The sequence below is a fragment of the Wolffia australiana genome, chromosome 8 (genome assembly GCF_029677425.1).
Source record: "Wolffia australiana isolate 7733 chromosome 8, ASM2967742v1".
NCBI lineage: Eukaryota > Viridiplantae > Streptophyta > Magnoliopsida > Alismatales > Araceae > Wolffia > Wolffia australiana.
Genome location: NC_135842.1, coordinates 13,825,783 through 13,838,244, shown reverse-complemented (window position 1 = coordinate 13,838,244; position 12,462 = coordinate 13,825,783).

Below are 12,462 nucleotides of genomic sequence, written 5' to 3'. Positions count from 1 at the left end.
GAAGAATATTGTATTGCAAGATACAAGAACGGCTTGCGGTGGGATATTGAAGAGAAGCTTTCTGTCCAGCCGTTTCACAACCTTACTGATGTTGTGTTGGTGGCGGAGAGAGTTGAGCAGCTCATGCAAAGAAGGCCAAGATCTCGCACCGCACAAGGTGGACCTTCCCCCTTGCAAGATGGTGTCAGGCACGCTGGAGAAAATCAAGGGCACAATGGGCGGTCGAATTCTTTTACCCCGAGACCGACTGGCTCAGCAGCACCTGGGAGGAGCTCAACAACGAAGAACCCATATGCACCAAATATTGTGGTGAAGTGCTATCGGTGCAATGAGGAAGGGCACAAATCTAATGTTTGCCCTACTCGAAAGGTGATCAATTATGCAGATGCAAATGATGATGAAAAAGAGGAGCTTGAAGATGAGAACCAGGAGTTTGAAGAAAACGTCATGGAGGGCGACTGCGGCGAACCTCTTTCTCTCTCTTCTTGTGAGAAGGCTCATGTTCACCCCAAGGAAGGAAGAACACCCCCAACGACGGAACATCTTCCGCACTCGGTGCACCGTCAGAGATAAGGTATACGATGTCATTATTGATAGAGGGAGTAGTGAAAATATTGTTTCACTCAACATGGTGAAGAAGCTAGCTTTGAAGACAGAGCCACATTCCCAACCTTATGAGATCGGGTGGATTCATGATGATATTGGGGCCAAAGTCAGTGAGACTTGTCTGGTGAAATTCTCCATTGGCGAGAAATATGTGGATGAAGTGCAATGTGATCATGTGGATATGAATGCTTGCCACATCATCCTTGGGCGGCCGTGGCAATCTGACCGTGATGCAACCCACAGAGGAAGAAAGAATTGCTTTACCTTCTTCAAAGATGGTCAGAAATTTGTGCTGAATCCCATGACCAGCAAGCCTGCTCCTAGCAAGAAGAAAAAGGCGACGATGCTGATTGACAGAAAGGAGTTATTTTCTTGCATTGATGAAAACCCTAATGTTGTGTTTGTTGTACAGAAGATGGATCCTCACCCATGTGGTTCTCCTGAAATCCCTGAAGAGGTACAGAAGCTCCTACTTGAGTTTCCAGATATTCAGAAGACACCCTCTACTCTTCCACTGATGAGGGATATCCAGCACCACATCGACCTCGTTCCAGGAGCAAGTTTGCCAAATTTGCCCCACTACAGAATGAGCCCAAAGGAGAATCAGATTTTGCAGGATCAAGTGGATGAGCTGTTGCAGAATGGACTCATAAGGGAAAGCATGAGCCCGTGTGCTGTTCCTGCTTTGTTGGTGCCAAAAAAAGATGGGAGCTGGAGGATGTGTGTCGACAGTCGAGCAATCAACAAGATCACGGTAAAATATCGCTTCCCAATTCCGCGACTTGATGATATGCTGGATATGTTATGTGGCTCCAAGGTATTTTCGAAGATCGACTTGAAGAGTGGATACCATCAGATTCGAATTCGCCAGGGGGATGAGTGGAAGACTGCATTTAAGACAAAGGCAGGTATGTACGAGTGGCTTGTTATGCCATTCGGCCTCTCTAATGCTCCCAGCACATTTATGAGGATGATGAATCAGGTACTACAACCCTTTATTGGAAAATTTGTGGTTGTTTACTTTGATGATATATTGATCTATAGCACAACTGAGGGAGAACACATGTTGCATCTGCGAGAAGTTTTAAGCGTGCTGCAAAGGAATGAACTATACATAAATTCCAAGAAATGTTGTTTTATGACTAGCAGTGTAGTCTTTCTTGGATATGTGGTTAATGCAGACGGAATACAAGTTGATGAAGAGAAGATCAAAGCAATTCAGGATTGGCCGGCTCCCACAAACATCCATCAGGTGCGAAGTTTCCATGGACATGCCTCGTTTTATCGGCAGTTCATTCGGAATTTTAGCGCCATCATGGCTCCAATCACTGAATGCATGAAGAAAGGGAGATTCTCATGGGGTGAGGAAGCAGAGAAGAGTTTTGGAGAAATTAAAGGCAAACTATGTTCTGCTCCTGTTTTAGCCTTGCCTGATTTTGATAAACTGTTTCAAGTTGATTGTGATGCTTCAGTTGTCGGAGTTGGAGCAGTACTATCCCAAGAAGGCCGTTCGGTGGCTTTTTATAGCGAAAAGCTATCTGATGCAAGAAAGAAGTGGACGACCTACGAGCTTCAATTCTATGCCGTGGTGCGAGCATTACAGACATGGGAGCACTACTTGATCCAACGTGAGTTTGTGCTATTCACTGATCATCAAGCTTTGAAGTCGTTAAATAGCCAGACCTCCGTCAACCGGATGCATGCACGTTGGGTTTCCTTTATCCAGCGTTTTACTTTTGTCATAAAGCATAAGTCTGGAGTTTCAAATAAGGTGGCAGACGCACTAAGTCGCAAGACTGCCTGTTTGGTAAGCCTTCGCACTGAAGTGTTTGGTTCTGAGCACCTGAAGGAGTTGTATGCAGATGATGAAGATTTTGCTGTAATCTGGAAGGCTTGCATTGAGGGAAATGCAAAGAGGGGATTCCACCTTCAGGAGGACTATTTGTTTCGCGGAGATCAGCTCTGCATCCCCGGCACATCATTGAGGGAGAAGTTGTTGAGGGAGCTGCACTCGGGTGGTCTTGGTGGTCACTTTGGATGTGACAAGACCCTCCAGTTGCTTGAGGCGCGATACTATTGGCCACAAATGAAGAAGGATGTTGAAAACTTTGTCCGGCGTTGCAGCATTTGCCAAAGCAGCAAGGGACAAGCTCAAAACACAGGCCTGTACACTCCTCTGCCAATTCCTGAACATCCTTGGACAGATATATCCATGGACTTTGTGTTGGGATTACCCCGCACACAACGAGGTGCAGACTCTGTTTTTGTTGTGGTTGACAGGTTCTCCAAAAGATGGCTCACTTCCTACCATGAAAGAAGACAAATGATGCGGTTCAAGTGGCCAATCTGTTCTTCAAAGAAATTGTACGCCTTCATGGAGTGCCGGAGACGATCACCTCAGATCGAGACTCCAAGTTTCTGTATCACTTTTGGGCGACGCTATGGCGCCGGTTCAACACCAGTTTGAAGTTCAGCTCAACATGTCACCCTCGGACAGATGGCCGAACAGAAGTTGTCAACAGAACACTGGGAAACATTATCCGGTGTCTTTCTGGAGACAAGCTAAAGCAATGGGACCTCACACTTGCACAAGCTGAGTTTGCTTATAACTCCATGGTGAATCGCTCAACTAAGCAATCCCCATTCTCAATCGTGTATATTTATCCTCCCAAGATTCCTCTGGACCTCCTGCAACTACCGCTACACAAAGGCAAAGGCTTAGCGGCGGCCAACATGGCAGACTACATCAAGTCCGTCCATAGCAATGTGCATGACACTCTTGCTGCAAGTTATGAAAAATACCAGGAGGCGGCGAACAAGAAACGACGCAAGGTCTTTGCTTAAGGCGATATGGTTATGGTCTTCCTGCGCAAGGAGAGGTTCCCAGTGGGGGCACCTACAACAAAATGAAGCCGAAGAAGTATGGGCCTTACAAGATACTGAAGAAAATTAATGACAATGCATATGCCATTGACCTTCCAGAGGAAATGGCAATCTCCAAAACATTTAATGTGAGTGACATAGATGAGTACTTTGCTGCAGAAGAAGATAACTCGGGGATGAACTCTTTGCGCCTGATGTAGCCCAGAAGCCCATTTTCTGAGGATCATTAGCAAGCTGTGGCCCAAGAAGGAGATTGTTCTAGAACTGACAGAATCTGCAGAAATATACCTAGAGCCCCTCAAAATCATCTGACAGGATTTTCTCTGACAAGATCTTCTGACAGGATTTTCCAGGACAAGATCTTCTGAGAGGATTATCTCCGACGCGATTTCCTCTGACAAGATCTTCTGACCGAATCTTCTGCCAGATTCTTCTTCTGCCACGATCTCTGCTCTAACTTGTCAGATCTGCAAATCTTCTGTTTTGTCCCATCAGGATCTTCTTGAGCCACACAAATATATCCTGACAGCTTCTACAGGCCCCAAAATCTGCAGGATATCTCTGCTCAAGCCTGACAAGCTGCTTATCCTCTGTTTTGGCTTGTCAGATTTGTTTTCTCAATGTTTTTACTTGTCTTGTCATGGGTACAGTCATTATGGACGACAATGCGCTCCTTGTGGCCTATATAAGGCCCCCCATGTACCCTCACAGAGGATCATTGAAATCTATTGTCTTGTTGAAACTGTTGTTTCTCCCCTCTGAGTGTTCTCTTTGTTAGAGAGTGCTTGTGTGCTTGTGGATTCAAGTGCAACCCCTTGTGGACTCAAGGGTTGGAGAAGCTAGTTCTGTGGATTCAGGACTTGGCTACTTCAAGTAGAGCAAGGCTTGTGGACTCAAGTCGTGTTCCTACATCGTTCCTGTGCTAAGGCTGCGTCATACTCTCTAACAAAGAGAACACTCAGAGGGGAGAAACAACAATTTCAACAAGATATAAAAATTGCTTGCAGTGGTGTAAACAGCTGCGTGAGTTGAACAGCTAATACAAAGAAGGCCGAGATCTCGCACCGCACAAGGTTGACCGTCTCCCCTGAGAGATGGCGTCAGGCATGCTGGAAAAATCCAAGGGCGCCATTGGCCGTCTAATTCTTTAACCCCAAGTTCATTTGGTTCAGTAGCTACTGGGAGCAGCCCAGCAACCAAGAACCCATACGCACACAAATATTTATGTGAGGGGTTATCGGTACAATAACATAGGGCGCACAGCTAAAGTTCTCACAAGGAGTACTTTGTGTATTTAAACATAAATCCTGACAACTACACGTAAGAGATTAACAATCAAACATTCGATTACAAATTCCCCCTAATGTTCTCATATCTCATTCCTAAGAATTATCCCTCATATTCTCCAAACCTTGCCTATCAATCATTGAAATCCAGAAGACAAGCCCATCTAGATCGATCCTAATCCATGGGTTCTTAGGAAGACCCTGAGAAGGTGCACAATCTTTTACTTGAGTTTTCAGAAATTCAGAAAAGCCCTATGCTCTTCCACCAATGGGGGATATCCAGCACCACATCGTCCTCATTCCCGGAGCAGGTTTGCCAAAATTTCCCAACTACGGAATGAGCACGAAGGAGACTCAAGAGCAGTAGACGTATCATGTTCTTGAACAAAATCTCTCAAATCATAAAGCTCTTGCCTCAGAATAGATGATACCTCGGCTGAAGCATCTTCCTCAATCTGCGCTGTGTTGCCTCTTGACATCCTTTGACGTTGATGCTGGAGCGATAGACTTGCTCTGATACCACTTGACGCAGCCTTAGCACAGGAACGATGTAGGAACACGACCTGAGCAGAGATATCCTGCACATTCTGGGGCTGTAGAAGCTGTCAGGAGATATTTGTGTGGATCAAGAAGATCCTGATGTGACAAAACAGAAAAGATATGCAGATCTGACAAGTTAGAGCAGAGATCCTTGCAGAAGAAGAATCTGTCAGAGGAAATCCTCTCAGAGGAAATCCTGTCAGAGATAATCCTGTCAGAGGATTTTGAGGGGCTCTAGTTATATTTCTACAGATTCTGTCACTTCTAGAAGAATCTGCTTCTTGGGCCACAGCTTCCTAATGGGCTTCTGGGCTACATCATTCTCATGGCGTGTTCCTACACCGTTCCTGTTCTAAGGCTGCGCCAAGTGGTATCAGAGCAAGTCTATTGTTCCAGCATCAACGTGAAAGGATGTCAAGAGGCAAGACAGCGCAGACTGAGGAAGATGCTTCAGCTGAGGTAACAGCTATTTTAAGCCAAAAGCTTTATGATTTGAGAGATTTTGTTCAAGAGCACTTCAACAATGCGCATGATACGTTGAAACAATATAAATATTTCAGTCATAATATATGTGGTAAACATTATTAAATATTTAATTCTAAATTTAACATCATATCATATTTAATTTGCTGTTTTTTTTGCAATTCTATTAAGCATTTTTAAATCATAGTATTTAATTCTAAAATTTTTAATTCATATTAAACATTATATAATTTTTAATTCTATATAGTTTTGAAATATTAAACATTATTTAACATTTAATGAATAATATATGTGGTAAACAATATTAAATATTTAATTCTAAATTAAATATTATTAAATGATATTTAATTTTCGGTTTTTTAAGCAATTTTATTAAACATAAGTAAATGACAGTATTAAATTTTAAAATACTCGATTCATATTAAACATTATAAAATATTTAATTCTATATTTCTTAAAAAAATATTAAAAAATATTTAATACCTAAGTCATAATATACGCGGTAAACGTTATTAAATATTTAATTCGAAATTAAACTTTATTAAATCATATTTAATACGCTGTTTTTTAAAGCAATTTTACTAAACATTATTAAATCATAGTATTAAGATTTAAAATACTTAATCCATATTAAACATTAATAAATATTTGATTCTATCTTTTTAGAAAATATTCAACAGTATTTAATATTTAAGTCATAATATATGTGGTAAGCATTATTAAATGTTTGATTTTAAATTAAACGTTATTAAATCATATTTAGTTCGCTGTTTTTTTGCAATTTTATTTGACGCAATTAAATGATCGTATTAAATTATAAAATATTTAATTCGTATCAAACATTATTAAATATTTAATTCTATATGTTTTATATATTAAACATTATTTAGTATTTAAATCATAATATATGTGGTAAACATTATTAAATCATATTTAAAATTTGCTGTTTATTTAAGCAATTTTATTAAACAGAATTAAATGATAGTATTAAATTTCAAAATATTTAATTCTAAATTAAACATTACTAAATCATATATAATTAGCTGTTTTCTCAAACATTTTTTCTAAACATTATTGAATCATAGTATTAAAATTTAAAATACTTAATTCATATTCAACATTATTGAATATTAAATTTTATATAACTTTCAAATATTAACTATTAATTAACACTTAATTCATAATATATGTGGTAAGCAATATCAAATATTTAATTTTAAATTAAACATTATTAAATCATATTTAATTTGCTGTTTATTTGAGCAATTCTACTTAACATTATTAAATCACAGTATTAAAATTAAAAATACTCAATTCATATTCAACATTATTAAATATTTAATTCTATACAATTTTAAAATAGTGAACATTACTAAACATTTAATTCATAATATATGTGGTAAAGGTTATTAAATATTTAATTCTAAATTAAACATTATTAAATCATATTTAATTCGTTGTTTTTTTAAGCAATTTTATTATACATTATTAAATCATAGTCTTAAATTTTAAAATACTTAATTCGTATTCAACATTATTAAATATTTAATTATATTTTTTTAATAAAATATTAAACAATATAAATATTTAAGTCATAATATATGTGGTAAACATTAATAAATATTTAATTCTAAATTTAACATCATATCATATTTAATTTGCTGTTTTTTTACGCGATTCTATTAAGCATTTTTAAATCATAGTATTTAATTCTAAAATTTTTAATTCATATTAAACATTATATAATTTTTAATTCTATATAGTTTTGAAATATTAAACATTATTTAACATTTAATGCATAATATATGTGGTAAACAATATTAAATATTTAATTCTAAATTAAACATTATTAAATGATATTTAATTTTCTGTTTTTTTAAGCAATTTTATTAAACATAAGTAAATGACAGTATTAAATTTTAAAATACTCGATTCATATTAAACATTATAAAATATTTAATTCTATATTTCTTAAAAAAATATTAAAAAATATTTAATACCTAAGTCATAATATACGCGGTAAACGTTATTAAATATTTAATTCGAAATTAAACTTTATTAAATCATATTTAATACGCTGTTTTTTTAAAGCAATTTTACTAAACATTATTAAATCATAGTATTAAGATTTAAAATACTTAATCCATATTAAACATTAATAAATATTTGATTCTATCTTTTTAGAAAATATTCAACAGTATTTAATATTTAAGTCATAATATATGTGGTAAGCATTATTAAATGTTTGATTTTAAATTAAACGTTATTAAATCATATTTAATTCACTGTTTTTTTGCAATTTTATTTGTCGCAATTAAATGATCGTATTAAATTATAAAATATTTAATTCGTATTAAACATTATTAAATATTTAATTCTATATGTTTTATATATTAAACATTATTTAGTATTTAAATCATAATATATGTGGTAAGCATTATTAAATGTTTGATTTTAAATTAAACGTTATTAAATCATATTTAATTCGCTGTTTTTTTAAGCGATTCTAGTATACATAATTAAATGATCGTATTAAATTATAAAATATTTAAGTCGTATTAAACATTAATAAATATTGAATTCTATATTTTTGTAAAAAATATTAAACAGAATATACGTGGTAAACGTTATTAAATATTTAATTCGAAAGTAAAATTTATTAAATCATATTTAATTCACTGTTTTCTTAAGCAATTTTACTAAACATTATTAAATCAGAGTATTAACTTTTGAAAATACTTAATTCAGATTAAACATTATTAAATATTTAATTCTATATATTTTTAAAAAATACTAAACAATATTAATATTTAATTTATTAAATCTTTATTTCTAAATTATAAATTAGTAAATCATATTTAATTCGTTGTTTTTAAGCACTTTTATCAACTATGTTTAATATTAAACAATTTTACTAAACATTATAAATCATAATATTAAAATATAAAATACTTAATTCATATTTAATATTATTAAATATTTAATTCTATATAATTCTTTAATATTAAACATTATTTAACATTTAATTCATAAGATATGTCTAAAACAATATTAAATATTTAATTCTAAAATAAAAATTATTAAATCATATTTAATTCGCTTTTTTTAAAAGCAATTATATTAAACATTATTAAATCATAGTATTAAAATTCAAAATACTAAACATTATTAAATATTTAATTCATAATATATGTTGTAAACGTTATTAAATAATATTTATTTTCGCTGTTTTGAGAGAATTTTTATTAAACATAACTAAATGATAGTATTAAATTTCAAAGTATTTAATTCTTAATAAATAATTATTATATCATATTTAATCAGTTCTTTTCTTAAACAATTTTACGAAACATTATTCAATCATAGTATTAAAATTTAAAATTTAAAATTCATATTAAACATTATTAAATATTTCATTTTATATAATTTTGAATATTAAACATTATTTAACATTTAATTCATAATATATGTGGTAAATGATTTTAAATATTTAATTCTAAATTAAAAATTATTAAATCATATTTGATTCGCTGTTTTTTTAAGCAATTTTATTAAACATTATTAAATCATAGTATTAAAATTCAAAATACTTAATTCATATTAAACATTATTAAATATTTTGTTCTAAATTTTTTAAAAAAATATCAAACAGTATTTATATTTAAGTCATAATATGTGTGGTAAATAATATTAAATATTTAATTCTAAATTAAACATTATTAAAGCATATTTAATTCACTGTTCTTGTAAGCAATTTTATTAAACATTATTAAGTCACAGTATTAAATTTTAAAATACTCAGTTCATATTAAACATTATTAAATATTTAATTCTATATTTTTTAAAAAAATATTAAACAACATTTAATATCTAAGTCATAATATACGTGGTAAACGTTATTAAATATTTAATTCAAAATTAAACATTATTAAATCATATTTAATTCGCTGTCTTTCAAGCAATTTTACGAAACATTATTAAATCAGAGTATTAAAATTTAAAATACTTAATTCCGATTAAACATTATTAAATATCTAATTATATATATATTTAAAATATTAAACAATATTTACTATTTAAGTCATAATATACATGGTAAACATTATTGAATATTTAATTCTAAATTAAACATTATTTAACCATATTGAATTCGCTGTTTTTTTACGCAATTCTTTTAAGCATTTGTTAAATCATAGTATTTAATTTTAAAATTTATAATTCATATTAATTATTATTTAATTTTTAATTATGTATTTTTTAATAAAATATTAAACAATATTTAATATTTATTTCATAATATATGTGGTAAACATCATTAAATATTCAATTCTAAATTAAACATTATTAAATCATATTTAATTTACTGTTTTCTGAAGCAATTTTACTAAACATTATTAAATCATAGTATTAAAATTTAAAATACTTAATTCATATTAAACAGAACTAAATATTTAATTCTATATTTGTTGAAAAAATATTAAACAATATTGAATATTTAAGTCATAATATATGTGGTAAACATTAATAAATATTTAATTCTAAATTAAAAATTATTAAATCATATTTAATTCACTGTTTTTTAAGCAATTTTATTAAGCATTATTAAATCGTAGTATTAAATTTAAAATATTTAATTCATATTAAACATTATTTAATTTTTAATTCTATATATTTTGAAATATTAAACATTATTTAACATTTAATTCATAATATATGTGGTAAACAATATTACATATTTAATTCTAAATTAAACATTATTAAATAATATTTAGTTTGCTGTTTTTTTAAGCAATTTTTTTAAACATAATGAAATAATAGTCTAGAATTTTAAAATACTCAATTCATTTTAAACATTATTAAATATTTAGTTATAGATTTTTAATAAAATATTAAACAATATAAATATTTAATTCATAATATATGTGGTAAAAATTATTAAATATTTAATTCTAAATTAAAAAAATATTAAATCATATTTAATTCGCAGTTCTTTAAGCAATTTTACTAAACATTATTAAATGATAGTATTAAAATTGAAAATACTTAATTCATATTAATCATAATTGAATATTTAATTCTATATTTTTCAAAAAAATATTAAACAGTACTTAATATTTAAGTCATAATATATGTGGTAAAAATTATTAAATATTTAGTTCTAAATTTAACATGATTAAATAATATTTAATTTGTATTTTTTACGCAATTTTATAAAGCATTATTGAATCAGAGTATTAAATTTTAAAATATTTAATTCATATTAAACATTATTATATATTTACTTCTATATATTTTTTAAAATATTAAACATTAGGTGATATTTAATTCATTATATATATGGTGAGCATTATTTAATATTTAATTCTAAATTAAACATTATTAAATATTTAATTCTAAATTAAAATTTTTAAATATTTAATTCTAAATTAAAAAAAATTAAATATTTAATTCTATATTTTTATACATTAAACATTATTTAATATTTAATTCATAATATATGTGGTAAACATTATTAAATAATATTTAATTTGCTGTTTTTTAAGAAATTTTATTAAACATAATTAAATGATAGTATTAAATTTGAAAATATTTAATTCTAAATAAATAATTATTAAATCATATTTAATTGGCTATTTTCTTAAACAATTTTACGAAACATTATCCAATCATAGTATTAAAATTGAAAATATTTAATTCATATTAAACATTATTAAATATGTAATTCTATATAATTTCTTTATATTAAACATTATTTAACATTTAATTCATAATATATGTGGTAAACATTATTAAATATTGAATTCTAAATTAAAAATTATGAAATTTTATTTAATTCGTTGTTTTTTTAAGCAATTTTTTTAAACATTATTAAATCGTAGTATTAAATTTTAAAATATTTAATTCATATTAAGCATTATTAATTATATATATATTTTTTTAAATATTAAACATTAGTTGATATTTATTTCACACTATATATGGTAAACATTATTAAATATTTAATTCTAAATTAAACATTATTAAATATTTAATTCTAAATGAAATTTTAAAATATTTAATTCTAAATTAAACATTTTTAAATATTTAACTCTATATTTTTTATATATTAAACATTATTTAATATTTAATTCATAATATATGTGGTAAAATTATTAAATAATATTTAATTCACTGTTTTTTAGGAATTTTATTAAACATAATTAAATGAGATCTGCATAATTAAACATAATTAAATGTTCTAATTTGTGAGATCTGCATATTTTCTCTTTCATCCCATCAGGATCTTTTTGAGCCGCACGAATATCTCCTGGCAGCTTCTACATGCCCCAAAATCTTCAGGATATCTCTGTTCAGGTCTGGCAGGCTCGGCTTTAGCTTGAAGACTTGTCCTGTCATAGGTACAGTCATTATGGACGACCGTGGACATATTGTGGCATCTATAAGGCCCCCATGTATGCTGCAATGAACATTATTGAAATCTATTGTCTTGTTGAAACTGTTGTTTCTCCCTTCTGAGTGTTCTCGTTACCCCTTGTGAACTTAAGGGTTGGAGAAGCTAGTTCTGTGGATTCAGGACTTGCTCCTTCAAGTAGAGCAAGGCGTGTGGGCTCAAGTCCTGTTCCTACATCGTTCGTGTACTAAGGCTGCTTCACCGTGCACCCAC